The following is a 25565-nucleotide window of genomic DNA, read 5'->3' as shown; positions in this document are numbered from 1 at the left end:
GAAAGACTAGACTGAAAAGAACTCATTCCTTTTAGAACTCTAAATTCTTTTTAACTTCATATTTCCAGGGTTCTACTGAGGGTATTTATTTTGAGTTTTCTGGTCACAGACTAATACAATTTTAAGTCTGAATTCTCTTTGAATTCTTGCATGTATCTGCCTCCATTTCAAAAGGTATCCACTGAAGGTCCATTTTAGCAAGCACTTAAAATTTTTATCCGTCTAGAGTCCCATGAAAATCACAACAGCATAATCATTCACATTCAGTGATAATTATTTAAGTGAATAGTACAAAGCAGGAAAAGTGAAATATTTAACAAAAAAGAGGAGGGGGGGGAAAGGGGGGAATAGTACATAAATCTACAGACTGGAAATGATCCAGGTTGAGAAGTTCTCCAGATGTCAGTCTGTAAACATTGCTTCATAAAATGAATTTCACCATTAATTGTTGGCAGGAATAACATCTAGAATATGGTATTTCAGTTGACTGACTCTTCCTTCTCTTTCCGTGTAGCTAAAATTCTTGTCTGACATCACACATTTTTTTATCAGTTATGATAAATCCAAGCAGGAAGCTGCAGTCAGCAAAACTCTTTGATAGGGTACAACATGCACAAAACTACACTCAAGCTAATTGTGAACTTTGTTCACCAAAGGAAATGAGACTTCTCTTGTTTATTTTCACTATATCTGTTTTTGCAACACATTTAGTTCTTAAGTTGGAAAAAGACACCCACACCCAAAGGAAACATAAACATACAATACATAAAGTTAAGCATTTACAGTTTTCCTACAGGTTCCTATCACCATGTTTTTACACATGTTCTAATATGACTCTAAAAATTGAAAAATAGGAAAACAAAAGTAGTATACATCTAAAGAATAAAGGTACTTTCAGGGAAAGACTGTTTGGCTTCTTCTTTCTTTTACAGTCATTCACAACCTAAACTATTCAAAAGTTTCCATTTTCCTCCTGAAATTCACTCTCTCACAAGAGTCTTTACAGAAAGAAAAAAAAAAGTTTCACAAGCAGTCTTTGGCAGCAAGACAGTCAAGGTGTGAGCAGGAAGTTCTCTAAAAAGCAGGTTTCTCATCCATGTGCACACCATTATATGATGGAGTTAGTCTAAACAGCAAAGTTATTCCACAGAGAATTTCAAAACTATAGACAAATGCATATGCAGTCTTTTTTTGCAGTGTCTATAATTTTCAAGAAAGCGTATGCTAAAATGCAGTCTAAGGTATTAGAGACTGTTCATTCTAAAACAGTTTTAGACAAAATAATTACTCCTTACTGACTCAACGAGCGACATTTAATAAAGCCCTATGAATTTTATTGGTATTTGCTCAGCATAAAGTAGCTTGCCTGCTTATGTTACCACTGCACACAGCCTTTGTGGCTAGATAGTGCTATTGCTGCTTCCCAGAAAAAAAGAGAGAACAGTAAGATCTAGAGAAGAAAACACTACACATTTGTGAGTGTAATGAGTCCAGGCAAGACTGATTCACAGACTGGATCTGGAGTCCAGTGCTAGAAATGTAAGCATATTCCCATTACTAAACGTTAGCGGGGGACAGGAGAAGAGAGAGAGGAAGGGAGAGGAGGAGGAGAGAGAGAGAGGAGGAGGAGGAGAGATAGAGAGAGGAAGAGGAGAGGAGGAGAGAGAGAGGAAGAGGAGAAGGGGAGAGAAAGAGGAAGAGGAGCGGAGAGAGAGAAGAGGAGGAGGAGGAGCGGGGAGAGAGAGAGGGAGAGGAGGGGGGTAGAAATGGCATAGCACATAGCATATCTATTAGCGTGGCTACAATTGGGTAGTCACAAAACTCTGTTTTGGTTTAGTACACCAGATTTGACATAACCATATTCAACCTGATAGAAAATATTTCTGTATGACATTCCATTAGAACAATAAACTCAATGAAAAAAGCACAGTGACTATGCACGCAGTCCAAGGTCGTTGTAGGTCACCAAAAATTATTACGTTTCTTAATGAAACTACCAGTTCATAATTTCCTTAGCTTGTCCTGTAATAAGTTGCAACTATTGAGAACTAGGCAAAGATAATTTGCAGGAATTGTGTGCCTTCTGCTGATCTCTCAGCACATGCAAATATTTTGAACATGCCTGAATTCCTAAAATCTTGACTTAGGAAGTCCAAGGTACTTTGACAGTACAATCTCTTTATGAGAGGGGCTATGCCATTTACATTGTTAAATTGTCTTGGCCATTTTGCCAGGGTGAGGTTCAGTGCATGCAGTATGCCAGTCATAGGAATGGTGTGGGGAAACAGATTGCTAAGAACAGATCTAACAGCTGTTTTTATTAAAGAAGCATTAGTGGACATTCAGCCAAGAACACAATCAAAATGAGCATTCAGTAGTACCCTTACCAAAGCAGGACAGAGAACGGAATAACAGTAAACTATATATGGCCATTCAACATCTAACCAAAAGTCATTTCTTACTATGAACCGTGGATGAATAATGACAGTTGTGCTTCAACCACATAAATCTACTGTTTCATCCAACAGCACTTTCACCTGGTGAGTTTGGACTGGTTGAAAAATGTGCTCTTTGTGTTCTGATGTGTGTTGGGAGAGGTAATCATTACTCAGTTGTGTAGTGCTTGGAGGACTTCCATCTCCCTTTATGTAACAGTATAAAAAAAAATTGGTTTATAACAAGGGCTTTTCAAGGGGAATAGCAACCCTTGACAAACACCAGAACAATACAAATCATTGCAATTCTTTGGAAGTACACTGTCTAACATAACACCTGGTGCTTTCTGACTGGGATTCATGCTCTCTTCCCCTTCTATTCACTCCCTCTCTAACTGCAGTTGCATTTAGCACAGCTATACAGGATTTTCTTTCAAATGCTTAAATACTGCAGTAGCAGAAATTACAGAATACACTGTCATCAACGTATTTTCAAGGCAACTTTCTTCCTTCAGTAACGTAAACTCAACTCGATGATATCCCTTTTGGGAGCTAGAGGAGGAATGTGCAAGGGTTTTGTTGTTATTGGTTTTGTTTTACATATAAAAATTCATTTTGTGCTTGTATACATCCATATATGTGTGAAATATGTGATACATTGCGTTAAAGTTTTCAGTAACACATTTTTCCAATGCCATTGAGCTTGTATTTATTGTACTGTTTCAGTAATGCATGGTGGTAAGGCAGATAGATCTTTAGAAATCATTTGTCAAGTTGCATCTAAAAATTAAATAGGTAATGTTCCCTTTGGCAAAGATGCATGCATGGAGACATACTCATACACACTATATATATGTATATGCATGCATGCATACATACATACACACACACAGATTTGGGACATATTAGTAAAGAAAGAATATGTCCTTATTCCCTGTAGAGAGAATTTGAGGAGACAGTAGATGTTTGTGATTTCTTTGCAGTTTTGTGCCTTACGAGTGTTTCCAAGTGTTCTCCGGTACATTTGCACCTCAGACCTTCAAGATGAGTATTCCTTCATTAGTTTGGAGGCACAGATAACAAACTACCCTCAAGAAAATGGAGAAATATTAACCTAGGCAAAACAATATTAATAAGCCATTAATGATGAGAGGAAGCTCAGAAATAGGGGTTATTAAAATCGGGATTTTTGTCTCAGCTGTGAATATGCAATAAAGAAATTTGCCACTTGAGGACATGCTACGCAGGGTCTTTCAGATGCTTGAGACAGCCTAAGAACAGTAGTCAGACAGACATATAATGAAAGGTTTACTCCTTATCCAGGTAGGAAATTGAATGAAATTAAAGAAAAAGTATTTGAGATGCACAGTAATATGTGAGTTTAGGCAACAGAAAAGAGGAATAAAAACTACTGACATCAGACGCAAAGTCAGATATACTGTGGTAAGAAAAGATAGTGGAATAGTAATTTGGACACAAATGCTGATACTGAAGGATATATGCTGTTCAGAAAGGCAAATTAAAAGTGGTAGAGTAATACTTCGTAGCAGTAACGTGGTAGTACTCTTTCAATAGCCCGTCAGAACTGGTTAATTTGGAAAAGGATTTAAAAGTGGTTTACTGAAAGTAGTATCAAACTTTAGCTATAGACCACCAGGATCAGATTTCAATACCAACTGCAGTTGCTTTAATAGAGAAGATACGAAAGCCACAGAAACGATCAGGATTAAAACAAAAATCTATAAAATAAAATAAAATAAATAAAAAAGGCTCCAGTGTGACTGTGATGATCATGAAAAAGGTGAATGCAATTCTGAAATCTATCTAGGTTGAACATGGCACTGGTGAGACATCTGGAATGCTGTGTTCAGTTCTTGTTACCATGTTTATGAAAGATTAAATAAATCTGAAACAAATGCAGTTAAAGATTACTAAGATGATATAGAAACAACCTACCTTAAAGATAATAGAGTAAAGGATTACTCCCTCTAAGCTAAGAGGATTGGAAACAGAATGGGCTCATCTTTATCAATAATACAATTAGGACAGATATCTTTCATTTCAGGTAAAATAAAGGACACTCTTGAAACAAGAAGGAACTGATCATAAATTAATTTTGAGTTGAAAGTAGAAGGTTTCTGACCCACCAGAAGAGCAAGGGTTTTAAAGAGCCCCTGAACAGAACAAGCGGAGGTGAACAACTCCATTGTTGTTTTCATTTAATGGGATTAAATTATATCATTCTAACATAGAACTTCAGAGCTTCTGAGTCAGAAATTTCTTGTCTGTCCTTTGCCTTTTTCCTCATAAAATTAAAGGTGTAAGAGAGACAGGACAAAACAGATACAGATTTATCTATTAGTATTCTATAATTATTCAATTATCTAGTAATCATTGTTATCTAATCATTAGAATACTAATTAATTAGTGTTCTCTATTTATCTAATAATAATTCTCCTGAAGAATTCAAAGAGAACATGAGATGCATCATAAAAGAAAGACTATTTGCTTTCTTTACTTAGTTGTAGCAAGTAATCTATTAGTTCTCAATGGAAAATAAAGAAATATAAAGATTCTGGGACCAAGAGATCACCAAAATCTTTTGTTGCAACCAGCAGAAATACTGTGAAATACTTAAGAACTGTAATTCTGACAACTTTGGTTCTCTAAAGCATTTGGTAAGCAAACTTCACGTATTTATATTTGGATGGACATCTCACCGTAAAGTACAAAAATGCCATATGCATAAATTCATTACATATAATCAGATATTATATTTGTAAGAGACTAAAGAACTAGCCTCTGTTCTTTTATATCTCCAGATACTTCTTGGAAATAATCAAACTCATTGATGAAACAAACAGGGATACAAGTATCCTTTTCTAATGCTATCAGAAGAAACGCATTGAACATATATCTGCTGAATTTCTACGTTAAACAACTTTTTGATCCTTTGTGTACCCATGGAAAAGTCTACAAAATCAAAGTATTGTTAAGAGAAAAAGAAAATCCTCCTTTTTATCATGCAAAAGTTCCCTTCCACACTTGAAATACAACCTCCACTCAAGAAACTTGCTTTTCTGTTGCATATATTGAAGACAGCACTGTGTTTTTGTATATTGTAACTTCCTACTTTCTCACTAATTGTACGTGGAGCTAAGAAATAATCAAAAGGTAATAATGAATTCTTTGCTCCAATATTGCAATAAGTCACGTACATGACCTTAATCCCCTTAGTATTTAATACTTTATTTATTACCTACTCCACTGATCAATTAAATCCAAGTGTTATCTCATGTTAGGTCAACTCTTCACAAAGCTAAAGTCTGTGTGACTGGTTTTAGGAGAAAAACAACATGATGGTTCCTGGCATCATCACATGGAGACAGAACCTGAGTACTTTTCTGCTGTGTAAAACCCTGCAGCAAATTTCATTATTTTGACAGGTCTAAGAACCCACACTGAAAATAAAAAAGGCCATGACCATCAACATGCAAGTTTTATAATTCTGAAACAAAAAGGCACCTTTTTGCTTCCTACTAGTATCATTCAATTAATCTAGCTTATCTGGAGGAAGTGAGCACAGAACTGCACGTAATCTTCTCCTGCAGACACAGAGATCCCTTCATTAGAAAACTTCTTCCTATTCATCAAATTTTACTCTAGAAAGTGGATAGAATTTCATGATTTTCAATATCACCACACATCTGTGTGCAAATCACATGCAACTTTTCTAACACCAACAGTGCTTAAATGTTAGGAAAATAATAAAACTGAAAAATAATATTGATGTTCCTTTAGTGAAGTTCTTTTGGACATTTCTTCTTGCTTAAGAAGGAAGGACTTCTCACAGGACAATTCACAGAAGTAAATATTTAGTATAACACTTTTTGCCTGAAAATTAGGCATCTACAGATATGAGAAACTGTGCTCCCAAAAATCTCTAACCACTTGGAAGAACCTTGACACTGAACTTTTCAGTCAGGAGGCAGAGATTTAACTTGGCTAATGTCATCAAATGAATTATATCCACTAGAAGATAAAGGATATTTGAAGAAAACTACGTTCAAATCCAGACTGCTCTTTTTGGTAAAGCAATGTCTGTTTTTATAATAAAAGGCTAAGTCTGAAACAAAGTGGCTTTTTATAGGGGAAGGAATAGGATTAACTGTTCATCTCTTTAAAAAGTTGACAGTGCTGCTACTGTCCAAAATAATAAATTAAATAAGTGACCAAACAAGTACAATACAGAGATGCTATCAATCAGCTATTTATACACCGTATGCTTTATTTAACTTTCTAAATCAACTCTCTTAATTTTTAAGGATCATCTTTTGCCCTGAATAGGAGGAGGGATTACTCATTTTAAATATAATTTTGGTAACTATGACAGAATACCCTGAAATCTGCTAAAGTATAAGGTGAAAGCTGTATGATAAGGGCAGCCCTCTTCCCTCCAACTCCAAATCATATTTTTGTTGTATTTATACCACATTAGTATAATCTAAACAAAGTCTATGGCAAATTAAATTTAAATTTTGTAATACATAGTTTAACTAAAATATAATTTAGAAGTCTGCATAATCATCTTTAAGGAGGCTATGAGCAGAAGAAAGCAATCTGAAAACCAAAGGAACAAATATGCTATTCAAGATATACAATAAAAATACTAGTCAAGTAACCTGAAATTGGAGAAAAGAATGAATTGAAATGACACTCTTACAGATTATTTTGCCCAGTCACAACAATCAATTAAAAAAAAGCAAGAGAGAAAAAATAAGTTTTTAGAGTTGCTTTTACCAATTTGTGTAATATTATTTCATTCCTTGATATCCATTTTTTAAAAGTAAAGATACTTCATTATCTTTTAAGTTTATCTAGTAAGAAACACAATCTTAAGCTGAAGTTTTAGAACTATTCCAAGCCAGTCAAGTGAGTCTTCATTAAAACAGGAAGCTCATGTTACCATCCCAATTTTTGGTTTCTCTTTGCCTCTTCTATGCTAGCATAAAGCTATGACTGAAGCCATGTGATAAGTCAGATCTGGAAAGACATCTAGCAGAAACCTAATCTAACAGAAAAAAGCACAAAGGCGAACACATGGGAATCATAGTATGATTTGTTGCAGCGGACCTCTGGAGGTCATTTAGTCCAACTTCCTGATCAAAATGGGTTCAGCTAGATCAGGTTGCTCAGGGACTTACTCAGTCAAGTTTTGCATATCTCCAAGATGGAGATTCCACAGCTTCTTTGCACAACCTGTTCCAGAACTTAACACAGCAAAAAAGATTTTTCCATATTGTATCTAACAGGAATTTCCAGTATTCCAACTTCTGTTCATTACCTCTCCTCCCAGCCATGTACTTTCAAGAAGAATAAGGCCCCATCCTCTCCAAGGCTTCCCTTAACAAATCCTTCATTCTTGAACATGAAAACAGGTCAAATGTAACTTCAGTAATGGAACACAAGTGTATAGAGAGGAGGTATTCCATTCCTTGTAACATAGGGACTTCAATGCTTCTGCAGTAATCACAACTCAGTACATATTATACAACATGTCTAAAGAGCAACAGAGTTTTCCTCTGCTTTGCTTTCATGCTGGTAAGAAAGCTGGTCAGACAGGACTCTGAGAAAGAAATGTCTTCTAGCAGGCTTGGCAGCCAAAAAAAGTTCTCAGGCATGCATCAAGTTCAGGGCTGGCCAAACCAAAGGGTCTTTGAGAGCATTTCTTAACATTAAAATGAAGCAATGAGAAAATGGGGGAGGGGGGATCACTTATTTTAGATAGTAAAGTATTAATCACAGGCTCATTGCGTACCTTTGCATTCTGACCTTCTTTTGTTACAACTGAAATTTTGTTCTCACAGTAATTCTTACCTAATATCCACCTGCTTCAAGACACAGCAGTTTATGGATCTACAGTCAAAATCATTTATGAGATCCTATGCATAAGAAGCTGTCACTTAAAAATAAATTTTATCACATTCAATTTGAATTTGATGTTTATACCCCATAGAACTTCTGAAGACTTTCTATATTTGTTCAACAAAATACTTGATACTCTATTTGCCTCAAATATGACATTTTTTCCTACAATACTCTTTTAGATCAATTTTTACCTTAACTGCGAAGCTGAACATTTATTTTGACCTTCCTAGATACTGCAACTTTTTTCTTGCTCATATTGATGGTAATATTTAGGGTTCTGTTCAAGAACTCGGTGACACTTAAACAATAGATTTATCAATACAGAGGCTTTTCAACAGCAAGTTAGGCTTGCACATGAAAGTCACAAACAACCCAGTTAGTAGCTAAAGTTTCAAATCAGAATAAGAAATTTGCTATGGTCTACTACCTGTTTGTGTACTTTTATGTCTGCACTGTACAATTTCAAAATAGCATTACATCTGTGTTACAGAACTATGCACAAATACACAGGTTAGAACTCTTAATATCAGTTTGGAAGGGTAAGTTAAGCATTATTTGAAACTGGCTTGACCTTTACGTTCTAAAACAATTTTCAAATCAAATTAGCTTTTTTGCAAAGGTGGATATACTTTTAAACTGTTTGGTGGACTTTTCCCTATGAAACTATTGATTAAAAAAAGAGTTATGCCTATTCCTCCCCCTAGAGTTAATACTCTACCTTTTTTTCTTTTTAATTCCTCCTCTGCATTCTCCTAGCCCTCTAGCCATAGCAGTAATATCTCGTGTATACTTTCCTTCTCTACTTGTACAACACTGGAAAGTCATTTAAGTCCAAATACCTGTATCTGAGTGACAAATCAAAAAAGCGATGTAAATGTAGCTTGCTGTCATCAAACCTATGAGCTTTTGTTTCCACTCTGTTTTTAATAGCACATTTTAAGGAAAGTATTTAATAAAAGCATTAACAATTTCTTAGTTTCCTCATATTTCACAAATTCAAAAATAGTCTAAACATTTCAGAGTCAAACTGACTATTAACCCTACTGAATACTGTTCTCTTGATATCTTTATACAAATCTTTCATTTGGAATCCAGTGACACCTGTTTGGCTCTGATATTTTATTTTTGTCTCACTGGAAAAATCAGCTTTAACTTTCCAGCAAAAATCATCCTGACCTCACTAAGACCTCAATTCATTCATTACAAGGAAGAACTTGTTGTGGAACATTTTTTAAAACTCTCTCTAAATATTATCGTATTTGATTTCCTTGCATTAACAGTTTGTGTTCTTCTAACGAATTTGTAGCATAGCCCACTGAAGGTCTGTGACATTCTGAATCTTTTGTCTACTCTGTGTCTGCAACAAACCTCGTAAATTGTCTTGACTTTTATTTTATACATATAAACAAGCTTACTGATTGATACAAGCAACAACCAAAGGCCAAGGATACATTTTATTAGTTAAGAAGTGCTCCTTCGGTCTAATTTGGTTATGTCTATAATATTAAGTGAAGCAGAACAATAGTAGGCTATCTAGAGAGTGAAGTAGCTCATGTAAAGGACTCAGTGTCCACTCTGTTCATGCTTTAAAGGTTTACTCTGACTTGATCCACGGACTGAATGCCCATGAGAAGCTGGAGCACATTTGTCAGTTCTGGAGCACAGTTGGTCAGATGAGAAAAGAACGCAGTATGTATGCTCCAAGGACCCCTGCCCTGGCCTCCTGCTCCCTCAATTTTTTTGAAACTTGTAAAATTTTGTTTACATTTTCATACTCAACAAATCAATGCATTCTCTCCTCCAAATGTAAAATTTGTAGAATCTAACAAGCATCTACAATGCAGCACATCCTTCAACACTCTAAAATGCATAGAAATACGAGTACGTGATTTTAAAAAATTAGGAGAGCTTCTTCTAACTGAGCAATCATTTCAACACACTTTCGTGAAGTTTTCTTATGCATCCAAACTCAAGCCAAAACACACACCTCAACTGAAATATTTCCTTGATATCAGTAGACTTCCCTTTAAACTTACTTTCTAAAAGGCACTTATAGGATACCAGAAGTGTTACGCTTTATCCTCTTTTGCAACAGAAGATACATACAGGTGGGTAAAGGGTTAGAAGCAACATTATTGCCTTTTTAGCTTCTCTTTCACTGTGCTCCAATGTCACTGCTAATGAAAAGAAGCATGAAGAGAACTAATCTAAAGAATAATACCAGCGCTTGAAATGACCCTGCTCAGCCTCACCCTCCAGCAGAGAAGGGGATGGTTATAGCAGGGCAGAGCAGGGCAGCCTTCTAGCCCCTGCTCATCAGCTCTTCTCAGAATGACCAACACAGTGACATGACAAATTATTTGAGCATACTCCCACCTACTGATATAATATTATATATGTATGCTAACTACTGTTTCACAGATTCTGGTAATAGTAACAGTAAATAAAAGATAAAAGGAATAAACAATTATTTTTATTAAGCACTACAACATTTGAATCAATACATTAATTATACCTCCTTCACATGCCGAAAAATTCTTTTTGTTAGAAATACTAAACAAGAAACCCATCAAGGCTTTCCCTTTCCAAATGATCCAGGACTAAAACAGAGACTGGAAAAGACTGCCTAGAAAATGATTCGTCTAAATAGAGTTACTGAAATCCAGATTCAGTTTCCGTTATGTAGCCAAATAGCCTGTAGGTACAATATCTTCAGCTGGCACCAGGCTAAATGCTTTTTTAAATTGATCTACCCATAGCTTAAGTGCACACACAAGGATACGGACTGTTAAACAATCCTTTTTATCTATCACTGGCTATGGAAATATTATACACGTTGCAGCATCATCTGCACTTTCTCAAATGTGAAAGGCTACTTACAACAAGCTGTTCATTTTACCCTGCAAATCCTCTAACACTTGTGGTATTTTTTGAGCACTGGCTAAATGGCTGAATTTGTTAAAAACCAATTACACAACAGGTCCTCTTTGTTACAGCCTACATCGTAAGCTATCGAGTACCATTAGGTTCTTTGTATTTGATTTACTACTTGTTGTAATTAACAAGGTACATTTACATTCTTTGTATTTACTCTCCTCCCCAAGTCCTTTAGTTTCTCCTCATTCAGAGATCTGAATCCAGAAAAATAAATATTCAAGGAAATATTTTAAATTCACATTTTGTGGCAGTGGTTAAAAGTCAGCATTTATAAAGGGCTTGGTACAGGCATGCTGAGTGCATCTCGCTCAGTGCTCAGTGGAAATAAGTAAGAATAAATCAATAGAATTTTAATATTTTCTTTATACTTTTATCCTATGAAGACAAGAGGTTAGCACTCCCATCATTGTGCCAAAGTTACACAAGAAAATATGGCTTTTACAATCCCTTAACTGTGTGTTCCTTCTTTCTCTCAAAATATAATTCAGTACTTGCGTTTTCTTTTGTACTACCACCAAATCTGCAGTAGATAATGGCCTAAAAACATCACCTATTCCTTCCGTTCTGTCCAAACACCCAAGGAAGTCCTACCTGAAGGAGTGAAGTCAAACTGTGAAGTAAACTTTTAAAAGTACTTACAGAGTTCTTCCTTATGTGCTTTAAGTCAGTAGGTTAGCATCTCCTAGGTGAATATGAGTAGAACAATAACATACACTGCTGTTAAACTCGGGGGACAAATCCTGGCTCAATTAAGTCAATGGCAAAACTCCCAGTGTCTTCAATGGGGTCAGGATTTCACCTTTATCTTGTTGATCAAAACAATTATTTCACTGTTCAGAAGGACCAGAGAGCTGTGCCAAGGAAGAATTTCTTAATGCAACCTATCATGCTGAGTTTTAAACTGTACATGCCTCCATAAATATTCCTTTTCCATTCTACCAAGGTAAACTGTTGACTTGCCAAAAATACTACAACATAATCAAACAGCATATGCAACAAAGATCTTTCTTTCGTCTTAGCAGAGCCAGATGGACCAGGGTAGCTGCTGAAAAATACTCTCTCCATAGTATAACCTTATAGCTGGTCTGCAAATAAATAGTTATCGCTCCCTTACCACTCATTACCAACCACTCACGGTTATACCTGCTGAAGTGGCAAACCTGCCTTAAAAAAGGACAGGTTTGACCCACAAAGTGAAGGCAAAGATGTTTTATCTGTTTGGCAAAGATGTTTTGCAGAAAGCTTCCTAAGTTTCACTGAACCACAGAGCAAACATTCAAAGGAGTTTCATCTTCTACACAGCACATACCACATTGAGAGTAGACTATCCATGAATATTATAACACCTTCTATATTTCTTCACATTGTTTATAATACACACTGTAACTATACTAACCAAAATGATTGCAGGTATTTGCAACTCAGTAGCCAGAGAGAATCAAGTTATCCATATGAGAAGCAATTATACACTAAACTAGAGTAAAAGGCTGTTTTATATGTGCTACAAATGGGACCAAAAATAAAGGTTCTTTTTGAAAGAAAGACACCGATAACTTTTATTGTGAAATATTTGGGAAATCTGCTGTAAGAAGATCGTACAACAAGCATTTCTTCCTCAATAACTAATTAAATGAAATAAACAGAACTGGTGAATTTGGTCTCCTCAGACTTGGAAAGTATTGTAAAGTAATTAATTCTATTGATACAGTGCCTTTGTAGGTAAACAGAACAGTTTATTGCCACAGGCATCATAAGAGCCTGCTATACTTTCAGAAAGACTTTTAGCTCAGATTACTGGATTTCTCTTTGCTCCTATGATTTTATTATCTATAACATGCAACACAGCTCTCACTAAATCCAAACTTCTTTAATTGACTCATAAGACTTCTGGCTTGATTCTACTTCACATTACTCTGTAGAATTCCATTCTTCTCAACAGTTTATGCTAGCAAGTAATCAGACCCAGCATCTCTAATAGCATAATATAGTTCACTGACTGTAATCTCCTGCTAAACTTCTGTCAAATTATTGCCTGCTTTATCGATGACCTGATTCAAATCAGAATGCCAGTCTACAACTTACGTATCCTTGAACAGCAACTTAATACCCCTAATGACTACTTTGGATACAAAAAAAACCTCTCAATTTTAGAGAGGACAAAAACAAGAAGAGCTACTAATTTAAATGTATCTAAATAAATTTTAAGAGCAGAAGGAATCAGTCTAGTCATTTGGTCAGACTTTACTCTGAAATGTCCTCCACTAATTCTTACATGTAACTCAAGCATCCATTTATTTCTAAACTGCTTTTAAGAATGTCATCAGCAATTTTTTTACTAAACAAACAAAAAAATTTAACTCAAAAGTTTATTTGAAAATGCAAGTGCTATAAGGGACACCTGCTTATCAGTACTGTGATACGGTTTTGAAACATATCATGAAAGATTTCTCAGTGCAGCTATAAAATTTAATATAGTTCAGCACCACATAACTTACATAACAAAAAAAGGTTGTTCATTATATTTATTACCCTCTAGCTGCACTGTTTCTGTTCAGCCATCCATCTGAATTAAGGCATCCTTCATCATCCAAACACATCAGATCCTCTCTTTGATCTCTAATGGTAAGTTTAAGGGCTGAGTAAATGTTCTTTGAAATGCACAGCGTGGCACAGCTGCTTATTGTTACATTGAAGACAGTATGTCATTAAAATGGAAACTTAATTAATACAGTGGAACATCCCCCTAATCATATCCCAACTTTGAAGTAACACCATTTTCAGTGATAACTAATTTATAGTTAACTAGTTTTCTTCAAGTGGAATAACAGTCAAGCTTTGGTTAAGGTCAGAATTAATAAAACACATCTTTCATCAAAATACAGAGATCAACCGGCAATGCACCCAGCTGCAGTATCTGCACTTACAATATACCACAGACACCCAGAGATGCATCCTTCCATATTAATCACATGAAAATCTTCAAGCCTGCAGTTTTCACTAGTTTGCTGAAAGTTTTTATAGCCCTGCAAAAGCCTGTTTTAAAACTGCTTGGTTAGCTACACATTATTTTTCATTAGTGTTTTAGCAATGTTCTAATCAAGGGAAGGTGAGTTAAATCTTTGCCTTAAAATATAACTGAATTAAATGAAAACCTTTGTGATTCAAGTTTATGTAGCTTTTTGTTTTTGCTTGCTCCATATCAATGCTGTTTGCCGTTTCGCCAATAATACAACGAGAAAAAGAGACTATTTTGAGGAATTTTCACTATCTGCCAGTATCATGAAGCACCTCATGCTTGATTTTATTAGATTTTCCAGCTCAAATGCCAGATCAAAGTGTTAGGGTTGAGTGAATGTGAATAAACTCAGGAGAAGGGGAAACATGAATTTATGGACCTTGGCTTAGCATATGAACAATGGCTGAACCATCCACACCAGTTTCATGAATAGACTAAAAGCTGATTGCCCACAAAGTTGTACAGTCAAAATCATGACTTGTCTTCAAAAATGCTCTAGTTCTTTAAAAATAAGGAAAAAAAAATGTAAATTCAATACTGACTGTGCCCAACTTTGTAACACTCGAGCACTCAGATTCATGATGAGATCCACCCTTATTCTCTCTGAGAAAAAGGGATCAAGACCAGGGGTAGGAGTCTCTGGCTACTGGCAGTCTGTAGCTACTGAAGGACTTTACTGCAGTGAGACCTGTGTCTTACTGGTGCTAAAGGTGATTACTCAAAAATCAAAAGGGGAACGGCAAAGGATACTGCTCCCCAGTGACTGCATTTCAAAACCCAACACACTGTCTTAAAACATGACTACTTTCAGGTTAGGTTAATATTCAAAAGGTATGCGCCTTGCTGAGGCACAGACCATGTTCCATGTTCTCTAAAACCAAGTCTTTCCCATCACATCTATTAAGTACTGATATAACTGTACTGGTAGAACCACCTAGAGGTAGTGAAACCCCCTCCGTGGAGCTGCACAAACTTGACTGCATGCTGTGCTCCCTCAAGTTAACCTCAGGGAATTATTCTTTAATTGTACTATAGTTTTCAGTTACAGCAAGAAATAGCATTTGTTAAAACAGATAGTCCCAGCCCTCTGAAACCCACAACCTAAAAAAAAGGTCACTGTCATTTTTAAGCTCTGTTATTATGAATTTAGGCATTTGAAATATAATCTTTCTAGCAATGAGTTTGTCACGTTTGCTCTAAGACTCAAAGTAACTTCTGCTTTAAACGTTAAAGAAAAGTTTTTTAACTACTGAAGTTATAAGTCCTAAAAAATACTTTTTTTCTGTTTCAAAAAAGCACTGGGAACTTTTCTGTGTGCAAAATCAACCAGCTGTGCTTTGCAAGTAAACCCTTTCCAAGTGCCTAGTTCTCTGCAGATTTTTGGCAAATCTATCTGAAAAAAATGAAAACTAGAGGCCTGAGCCAAAGCTTACTGAAGTCAATGGAAAAACTCCCATAGATTTCATCAGGCTTTGGATTAGGCCCTAAAACAGTCTGAAGTAATTGAAAAATCAATTCTGCATGTACAAAATATGAAATTTTCACTAGGTTTAGATTTATTAGACTCCTTTATGGCAATCTGGAAGAGCAAATACATTACAATTGGTATGAGTGATGTAGATGCGGTTTTCCATGCTAATTCACCATGGAGTTCCACAGACTCATACATTTTTTATCATGCAACGGCATAAATAAATAAAGAAATCAACATATCCCCACAAACACTTTTACTTCCTCTTAAAAAGGTCAGAATATTGAGAAAAACATCAATAACATCATATTTCACGTGTTTTTTTAAATTCTGAGGGCCAAATAGAACATGGAGTAGAGTTTCCCTTCAAAAGTGGTAGGCCCAGTTCATTGATAATGCAAAAAAACATGTAAATGTTACACTTCCCACTTCGGTTACAATACATCTGACTTATGACAGTGTAAGAACAGAATCAGGTTTACTCGATCTAACTGTTCCAGAAAACAAAGAGTAGGACATGCAAAGTGTCTGAAATCAACACTACTTCCAGCCACAACAAACTGAGGAGAAAACCATTAACATTAACGTATTCCGGCTTGAGTTATATATGATGTTAAAAAGAATGCTTACAGTCAACATAAGAGAAACATTGCACAAAAAAAAAAAAGGGGTGCTCCCAAGGAACCTGCACTTTCAGTATTTTAATAGAAAAGTGGGATGACCTGCAAATCACTCACGACCCTCTCGCCTCCCATTCCTCTGTAATTACTCTTTCCCAATACCTTCTTGTGGATAAGCATGCTTTGTCATGGGATGTATTTATGAAAAGTAGATGATTGCTGTAATTTTGTGGTCATGTTATTTATCACAGATAGTGGCTGGAAAGGAGAAGGAACATGTCACCTAAAGTGCAGGGCTAATTCTGCTCTTCAAATGCCTGTAACTCCTATATAATTACTGAGGCTCTGTCATACAGGTTCTTGAAACATCACAGAAAACTAAACTTAACAGAACAAAGGAAAAACCAAGCAAAACTTGTTAAATGAAAACCCAAAGGATGACTGAGCATGTGAGACTGACTCCTCATTACTAGCATACCTTCAAATAAAAGGAGGATGTTGTATTATATAGTAATAGATCTCCTTAAAAACAGATTACATCATTTGTTATAACCTCTTAAAAAACTATCTAGGCTTTATTTATTTATTTATTTTACTTACTACTGTTGAATTTTCTGAAATGGAAGGCCAGAAGCTATACATTTTTCCCCTTAGCAACATGCTGCTTTTCCATTATTTTAAGCAATTAACTTATTTGTGCAGATTTACTTTTGCTCGTGGTTTCTCAAGGACACAAAAAGAACAGGAAAATAAAGTTCAATGACAAGCACGATCATTAGGTGAAATTCTTTCAATTGACAATTATTTTCATCAAAAAACTTACCTCAACATTATGAATAATTTGTGACCACTTATACTTAAGCAGAAAGTATTAAAATTGAACAAATTTCAATGCAAAGAGCCAGCAATGGGATTCTATACACCAAGGCCGTAATGTGTTGATCCCAACTGTACTTAGATGAGGCAAGTTGGAATTGTAATGCTGCCAGCTAAATTTCACAGTGCAACAAATGAATGAATCCCAAATCTCAGACAGGATTTTTTTTAGAGTCATTATGCATGACATTTTCCTCTCTAAATCATTCATTTTTAAAATATTGTTGCTTTAGCCATCTTAACCTTTATAATCCCTCACACACTGTTTTTTGTCAGCAGTAATATCAACTGAGGAGAGGAGAGTTTCCCAACAACATAACAGAAAGCCTATCATGATCCTGCAGGCACATGTGTCTTGCTACCCCCTTCCATCTTGTTTTGCTTCTTGTCACAATAGTGGAATCTTGAAAAAAAGGATATTTACAAAAGCTGCATAGGTAAGATGGAATAGTCAAATGAGACATACAACACACCAATCAAACTGAGAGCTAAGAAATGTCCTGAAAAAATAAATGTATTTTCTATCAGTTCTGTATCTTAAATTTAAAAAATTCAGGGCTTTACTGCTCTTTATATTATCCCTGAAAATCAGCCACTTGAAGAAAGTTGCCATCTGTCTCCAGCAAGCTGATGGAATTTGACTAAATTCATGCAAATTAAAGACCTACCAAAACACTCTTCCTCTCTCTCCTCCTGTGTCTGATATTCAGTTTTCCATTTTTAAAGTGATCATCTGAATTGTTCAGAATGATATACCAACAGGCCGCAGGTAAGCTGGCTAACAAAAGTCTATTACATTTGTAACCTGTCTCTTAATGATAAAACACATAAAAACAACTGTATGTAGCAACTAAGGCATTATACGTGAATATATACAAGACTGTGAGGCATTACACTTGAATTCTATTTATGCAGGTGTTATTGGCTCATGGTATGACCCTGGGCAAGTCACTTCTGCATAGCTCAATTTTCCCTTTCATAGAATTAAATTACCAAAGTTACTAAAACAATGGAAAGTTACAATGGAAATAAAAGCTATAAAGAGTAAAGATTCACATTAGAGAGCCAAAAAACAATGTTTCTGGCTCCACCAAGCTGTTCTTAAGCCTTTCTTGAGCAACCACAAGATCTTATTGCTGTAAGCACTCCCAAATTCTCCCTAATGATTTGCTACTCCCCTTCCTTTTCAGTAAACCAGCTTTTTGGGACAAGAGGCATATTTTAGTCTCAAAATAGAACCCAAATAATTTATTTAAAATATTTGTTTCAAATGTTGGTTTGATATGTTATTATTTGCCTATTTTTAGGCCTTTAAATTAAGATAAAACTGTTCATCATGAGCAGCTGGTAAACTACTGCAAAAATATTTTAAGCGTGGAGAAACAGAAGTTCACAGTGGATATTTTAAAGTGATGTTAGAGTTACACTACCATATCGTGCTGTGTTATACTCCATATCATGTCTTGTTATTAGCTGGCATGACACAATGTAACAGAAGTGCACGACAAAGTTTGAGGCTGTAAGAGCTACGACAACTTCTTTGTTCTTATTATTTTCCTATGTGATTATTATCTGCAATTAGCTGGAGAGAAGAAAGTTATGTTTAAACTGGCTCAACAGTTCAGCCTGCATAGAGCAGCACAAATTGGAAACAGAAGTACACAATGATCACAATATTTATGGATTTAGTCTCTGTTATGCCTTCGTCAAACCTTGCTAGAGTCTCACTGCCTGATAGACCCACACTAGTCCTGCAGGGTTTCCTCTACAATTACTCCTTTGGGCCACCCAGCTCGACACTGGTACAGCTCCAGCCGACCAGGAAAACGGTCCTCCTATTCTTCACTGCTCCCTCTCACAGTCACAGCCATTTACACTCTCAGGTGGCTAGTGATAAAATTGCTTACTCTTGACTATCACAGTGAAGAAAACTGCATAGTTGCATGGACTTCAAAGGGCACAGTACAAAGAAAGAAACTAGTGAAGCATAATGTAGAGAAAAGAAATGAGAAAAAACACACTGGAAGAGGAAATCATTGAGGAAAGATGGGGAAATCTGAACAAAGCAGAGCCATACGAGTAAGAAGGATCTTTACTAGAAGGATGAACTAGAGAGAGGAGAGAAAATGTACACATTTTACTAAATGTTTATGCTAGCCTTTGCTAAGGGACAGAAAGTAAGGAAAGTTTGAAAAACAGATACAGTGAGGAATGGTCTGTTTTAGTTTCAATAAAAGCTGAAGATCTTTGAAAGCGAGAGAAGCCAACACTAGCGGAGCTGTTTTAATGCACAGCTTCCTCCCACAGAGGAATCTTTATCTGGATATGTGAACCCTAGGTTTTATAGGGAAAGAAAACAAAAATACATACCTGTTAGAATACAAATACACCTAATTTTTAGATCAGATAAAAATGCCTACATGAGTTTTAAGCACTTCAGGAAAGGAGGGTTAATAAATGTGATACTTTAGCTATGCTGCCATTGGAATCAAATAATTTTAACATAGCCAAAAAAGTTAGAAACAAGTCTCATCTTTTTCCTTAAATACAGACCTCAATCTTTTAATATCATCTCAGATGTTAAAAAAAAAAATCAGTAAACTTCAATAAACAATCCACTTCCAGGGCAAATCAGCCTTTTAAGGTACTTTATAAGACCAACCTATATGATTTTAATGAAGCTAGAAAAAATGAGTTTACATTGATAGGAATGAATCATCATGTAGTGATTAATAAACCTAGCTTTAAAATCTCTGGGCACATTTAAGAAAAATAAGTCCTCAGTAACCTGACCTACAGTAAGAATTAGGCACTTTTGTTAAGATTTAGATTCCTGAGATCCCCAGATATTTTCAAATGTCTTCTAGGCCGCATTTTGTAAATGTTACTCTGTCTCCTGGAACAGTGGAAAGAGACAAGAAATACTATGAAAATCATGGATAATATGTTCAGTCTAACTTAGTCAATGATAAAGTTTCCATGGACTTCAGGGGACTACTAATTCCATGAGTCAGTATTAATCAATCCTCAGGCATACAAAATCTTCGTGGTACTTATAGCACACGGCAGGCTTCATGAATAAAATTTCACTTTTCCTTACATGCCTCTAATAAGCATTGTTTTACGAATGCACAATATATTCAAACTACATTAGGAAAAAGCATCTAAAACCAATATGTTTTAATGGTTACAAAAGGAAAAAAGTTTTTTCTTTTTAAAACAGAAAACATATGGAAAATATTTTAATTGAGAATAACAGTTCATAAGGGATAGCAGACCTCTGTGGAGATAAGATTTGTCTTATATGCACGACAAAGAACAAATTAGCACTTTTTATAAGTTTCTCTGTACCCATACAGAGTGCTATACAAAACTATCAGAGCACAGTGATCACAGTAGGCTCTGGCAAATCACATCGTTCAGATGAATTGTCTGGTCCCCTGTGCTGTCTTCCCTACCTTATTAAACTACATTATTCTAACTTTTCCAGGTAAAAGATTACTGTAGTTGTTGCTGAGATAGCATTACTATTAGAGAGGAGCTGAGAATTCATGTGACTACACATGGGAGGCACCACATTTCATAAGACATTCTGTATGAAAGATCACACTATAAAGTTTAGGAACACCTGAGTTATACTGCTTATTCCTTTCCCCTTATGACACAAACGTAGAAATATCTAATTAAAAGCATGAGATGAAATTTCAAGCAAAAAAATTTATTTCTTTAAATTGAGAAAACTATTATTAGTCTTTTTTTACAGAACATTCTTTATGTACTACGATTCTACAGCAATGTTTATGTTTTATACAAAAAAAGAATATTCCTCTTCTAGGAACTTAAAAGCACATGTTTTTACAATTAGACCCAGCATTCTTTCCATTTTGGAAAACAGAAAGAATAAGGAGGATAGAAAAATCATCCTGAAAAAAAAAATCCTGAAAGAACTTGGGTGCAATTAGTGTGAAGGAGGAAGCGGTCTGAAGGAACCTAATAACAATCTTCCAAAGCTTAAAAGGTTATAAAGAGGTGGCATTACTTGCCACCTCTACCTTCTATATTAGGATCACAAAAAACCAGTTTGATTTGCAAATTAAGTACTAGGAAAACCTTCCTATAAGGACAATCTATCATATAAGCTATTAACAGATATTATTCTACCTTGTACAAGGTGCTTAAGAGTTTAGATAAACATCTGTCAAGGATACCCTGGATACATTTACCTAGTCACAACATAGAGGGGACAATTAGGCAGTTGGAGTGCCTTGTGGCTCTACCTTTGTATGAATCTTGAATACCATATTGACAGGAAAATACTTGCAAACCCTATTTCCCCAATACAAAATATTCCTGTATTTCCTTATCATGTCAGTTCCAAAGACTCAGTCTGACCCCAGAAAATGACCAGCTTTGGTATTCCATGGCACAGGCATTTCAACGGCACAGTACTCACAGTAACTGATTTGCAGGTTAAATAAACAATAGTTTCTCCGTGCTCCAATTATATTAAACTAAGTGCCAAAGCACAATATAAAGACCTTCTGTCCAAACCAAAATAGAGAAAAAATAACTGAAGTTCAATTAAAAAAAAAAGGAGGAGAAGGAAGAGAAAAAGATGGTTGAGAGAAAAATGAAGTCCTAATTTAAAGATAAAAATCCTTGCTATGAAAAAAGGTTGATTTTTTTCCCCCCTTGAACAGAGCATTGAACTAATACAGATGCCACCTGCAAGAGAGATTTGTACACCAGGGACTACTGCAAGAAATGCTAGATTACATTCTAGACAGAGAGCAGTTGTGAGATACCCAAAACACGGGTGGTGCAATACTGCAAACAGAGCTCCAATCCGATCGAGACTTAAAGAAATCTCCAAACAGCCACAGCTGACACTGCCTAAGGTTATCAAAACAATCTTGCAAATTTCGTTGATATTATAAGTGACCTTGAAAAGCTAGAAAATGCACTCACTGCAGGTAATTGGGATTTATACTATAAATTCTCCCACCCATTAAAAGGAGTACATGACAACCTGGGTGGTCTACAGCACCTTTCCACAGCACTTCCCTGGCTTTGACCCACACTGCGGGCTGGCGCAGTTCCCCAAGCCCCTCACCTTTCCCCTGCTCCAGCCGTTTGCACATTGCCAAAGGCAACACAGTGCAAGATATAGCCTGATGTGGCTTGCAGTTATTTATGATCACATTCAGCCAATGATTCTGATTAACTTTTAATCATCGTTATAAGAGCATTTTACATCCTGGAAAACTGTCATGTCCCTCCTCAACCGTCTCTGTCTTCTTCCCCCAGTAGAAAGAAAAAGCAAATTGCTTCAGTCATCTACAATTTTTATGCTCTATTCTGAATTCTACTCATCTAAATTTTTCTAAAATTGTGTTACCCAGTAATTTCAACTGAAGCTTCCTCATGTAGAAAGAAATAATTGTATTTCTTCATCAAAGTCATATGATTACCTCCCCAAATTGGAATTTGCCTTTTTAATAGGATCATACTGCTGATTTGTATTCAGCTGTTGGTCTAGTATAACTCCACAGATAACCCTACAGTAACACTATTTAAGGAATTATTTCTCAATTTCAAATTTGTTTGTCAGATTTTTATTTGCTACAGTCCTTTGCACTCATCTTTCCTGACTTTCACCTTACTGATTTCAGATAACTCCTCCAATTCATCAAGATCACTCAAGTCATTGGTCTGTCTTTCAAAGTGTTTGAAACTACTTCTAGCCATCGTAAATCCACAAATTTAATGTTATATTCCATCACCACCATTAAGGAAAATAATATATGAAACAAGACCCGGTAGGGATCACGGCAAACTTCACATATATATTCTTGAATTGACTGCAAATATTGATAGCTGGTTTCTAAATGCACTTTTTCAACTAATTGTTGAAAAGATAATCACCAGTGGTTTCAACATGGCTTCAGGTGATTTCTCTAGATTTCAGGGTACATCAACTTGAATGTATCAGACACAACTTTCAAAAATCCTGCTTGATGTTACAGCGCAGCAATGCATGAAAGGTCCCGGGCACTTCTCAAAAACCGCAAACAGCTAACACAAAACAAAAATTGATGTTTTAAAAGCTCCAGTAAAATCCTATTCTCCCAAGAACGCTCTCAGTTTTCTCCAGTCTCTACCCATACAACCATCCACAAACTTGCAAAGCATATAGCACATCCTGCTAGAAAGTAAGTTCTTAAAGCGATGCTGTTCCAAGCACAGGGCACAAATATTTCTTGGTATACAGTGACTAGTCCTGTAAATGAAGAAATTTCTTACTTTTAAATATAACACATCTTTGGTCATAGCTCCCTACATCTCCCAAATCTGTGTTCTCTCAATAGGTAATGAGGAAATGCATAATGTATAGACCCTTTTCTCCAGGCTTCAGGCTTAACTCTCAGTGAAAATAAGAAAGTTATATTGAGTTTTATAACACAATTTCTTTAAATAGTGTCTTCTTTTGACAGCCTATAGTGTTAGCCCAGTAAGGTCAACATTTTGATTCTTAATTAGGTGATTTGGTATTTGAAAGGCCTACACACTACAGTCAGCAATTCTGAAAATGACCTTTTTTGGAATCTACATATGGATTACAGATTTTAATTCTTTTTAGTGTAAATCATGACCAAAGGGCATTTCATGTATAGCTAAAACAGTTTATGTTGGGTGGGACATTGCTATGCCAAGTCTCAACCAGCTGCTTAATTTTTTACTATTCATCATATGAAACCTGTTAACACTGATCCACATTTAATCAATACACGGCTCAGTGCCCACAGCCGAATTTCTTATGTTTTGCCTTTTTTTTTTTTTTTTTTTTTTAATTTGAGAGGTAATATAGCTGTCTACTTGTACCACAACGTGAAAAAAAAAACTCTAGTATGTCATTCATGCCTTCTTGGTATTTTGGCCTCATGTAGCAGAAAAGAGTGGATTTAAAATTTTTTGAATTTTGTCTTTTAATGTATACAACATGGAGAGCATGACCAGACTGCCTTCTCAAGGTCCCTCATCAAGAGCAAGATTTCTTCTGGGTTGTTCACACTTTTTAGAAATTTTACCCTCTTCCTATCAGAATTAGTCATGGCTAAAGTGAGCAGTCCTACTGAACTCAGTGAGACTACTCAACACGCAGAACTGAATTTTCATATTATATCATTTCACTTTATTGCTTAATTTGGGAGGAAAAAGATAAACTGCATCTATTTACACCTTCTCAAAATATTTAGAAGGGAAAATAATGACTATATAATCTTTTCTAAGCTTAACAAATGAAATAACACTTGACATGTATTTTAGGGGGAATTAAATTCTTGCAAAGAAATACCAACAACATTTGTAAATTTAATGTGCTACTTATTCTGGCTCACTTCTTCAATTCATGTGATTATAAATCCATTTTCAGATATGAGTATAGCATAACACTTAGAGAAATTATTTAAATAAAATAGTTTCTGTCACTGAATAGTCTGAAGTCATTTTACCTAAGCACTTCAATTAGCACTTGCAAAGAAGGGCTATACATACTAAGAATCAAGGACTTCTAAATGAGTTGCTGAAACATTGCACAAGCCATTCAGATTATGTTAACCAGCAATTAAACTATTGATCGTAACGTAAGAAAATAATATATAGGAAATTACAATTAAAACAACTCCAAACAATCTTGATCAAAAACAACACCAGTGAAGACAATATACTAAACTCCTAATTTTAAGCATTAAGTGCACATACACACCTACAGGTGTGAAGGCTGTTGTGGGTGAAGGAAGTCATTGAAGCCAAAGACCCCAGTGAGATTATATGGTCTGGGAGACTATGGAGCTGAAGGAACTTCCCAACCTAACCCAGAGACAGAAGCTGGAAAAATACAGTGTTTCCAAGTCATCAGGAGAGTCTGATATTTTTGGAGAGCTTAATTGGCCCATGGGGAAAAAACACAGGAAGAAAATTTCTTCAACAGTACAAAGATGCTAGCCTTCGGACTCTGAAAAAAAGAGCTGCCTACAGTCATTAAATAGTGTGAATATAAAAAAGAACTTGAATAACATATATATTTTTTAAATCATTCCACAACATTCATTTAAATCATTGTGCAATGCTCCAAAAATCTTCTGTTCATTTTCCAAATGAGAAATAGATTTCAACACCTGTTTAAATTAGTTTGATCTTTTATTTCAGGCTTTCTGTGAGATAACACCTACTGACTGGCACTTTCTAAAAATTGCAGATTTTTGTATTCAATGTTATGATTA

At 35.5% G+C, this 25565-nt stretch overlaps 1 protein-coding gene across 4 annotated transcripts in view; it reads right to left on the bottom strand.

The window, feature by feature from the left end:
* The window catches only part of BBS9 (Bardet-Biedl syndrome 9), a 320100-nt gene that overhangs the window by 127994 nt on the left and 166541 nt on the right, over nt 1-25565 (bottom strand). The gene's annotated exons all lie outside the window — the stretch shown is intronic.

The sequence above is a fragment of the Struthio camelus genome, chromosome 2 (assembly GCF_040807025.1).
Source record: "Struthio camelus isolate bStrCam1 chromosome 2, bStrCam1.hap1, whole genome shotgun sequence".
Lineage (NCBI taxonomy): Eukaryota > Metazoa > Chordata > Aves > Struthioniformes > Struthionidae > Struthio > Struthio camelus.
Note: the sequence above shows the minus strand (reverse complement) of the source record. Positions and strands in the feature narration are given on the sequence as shown.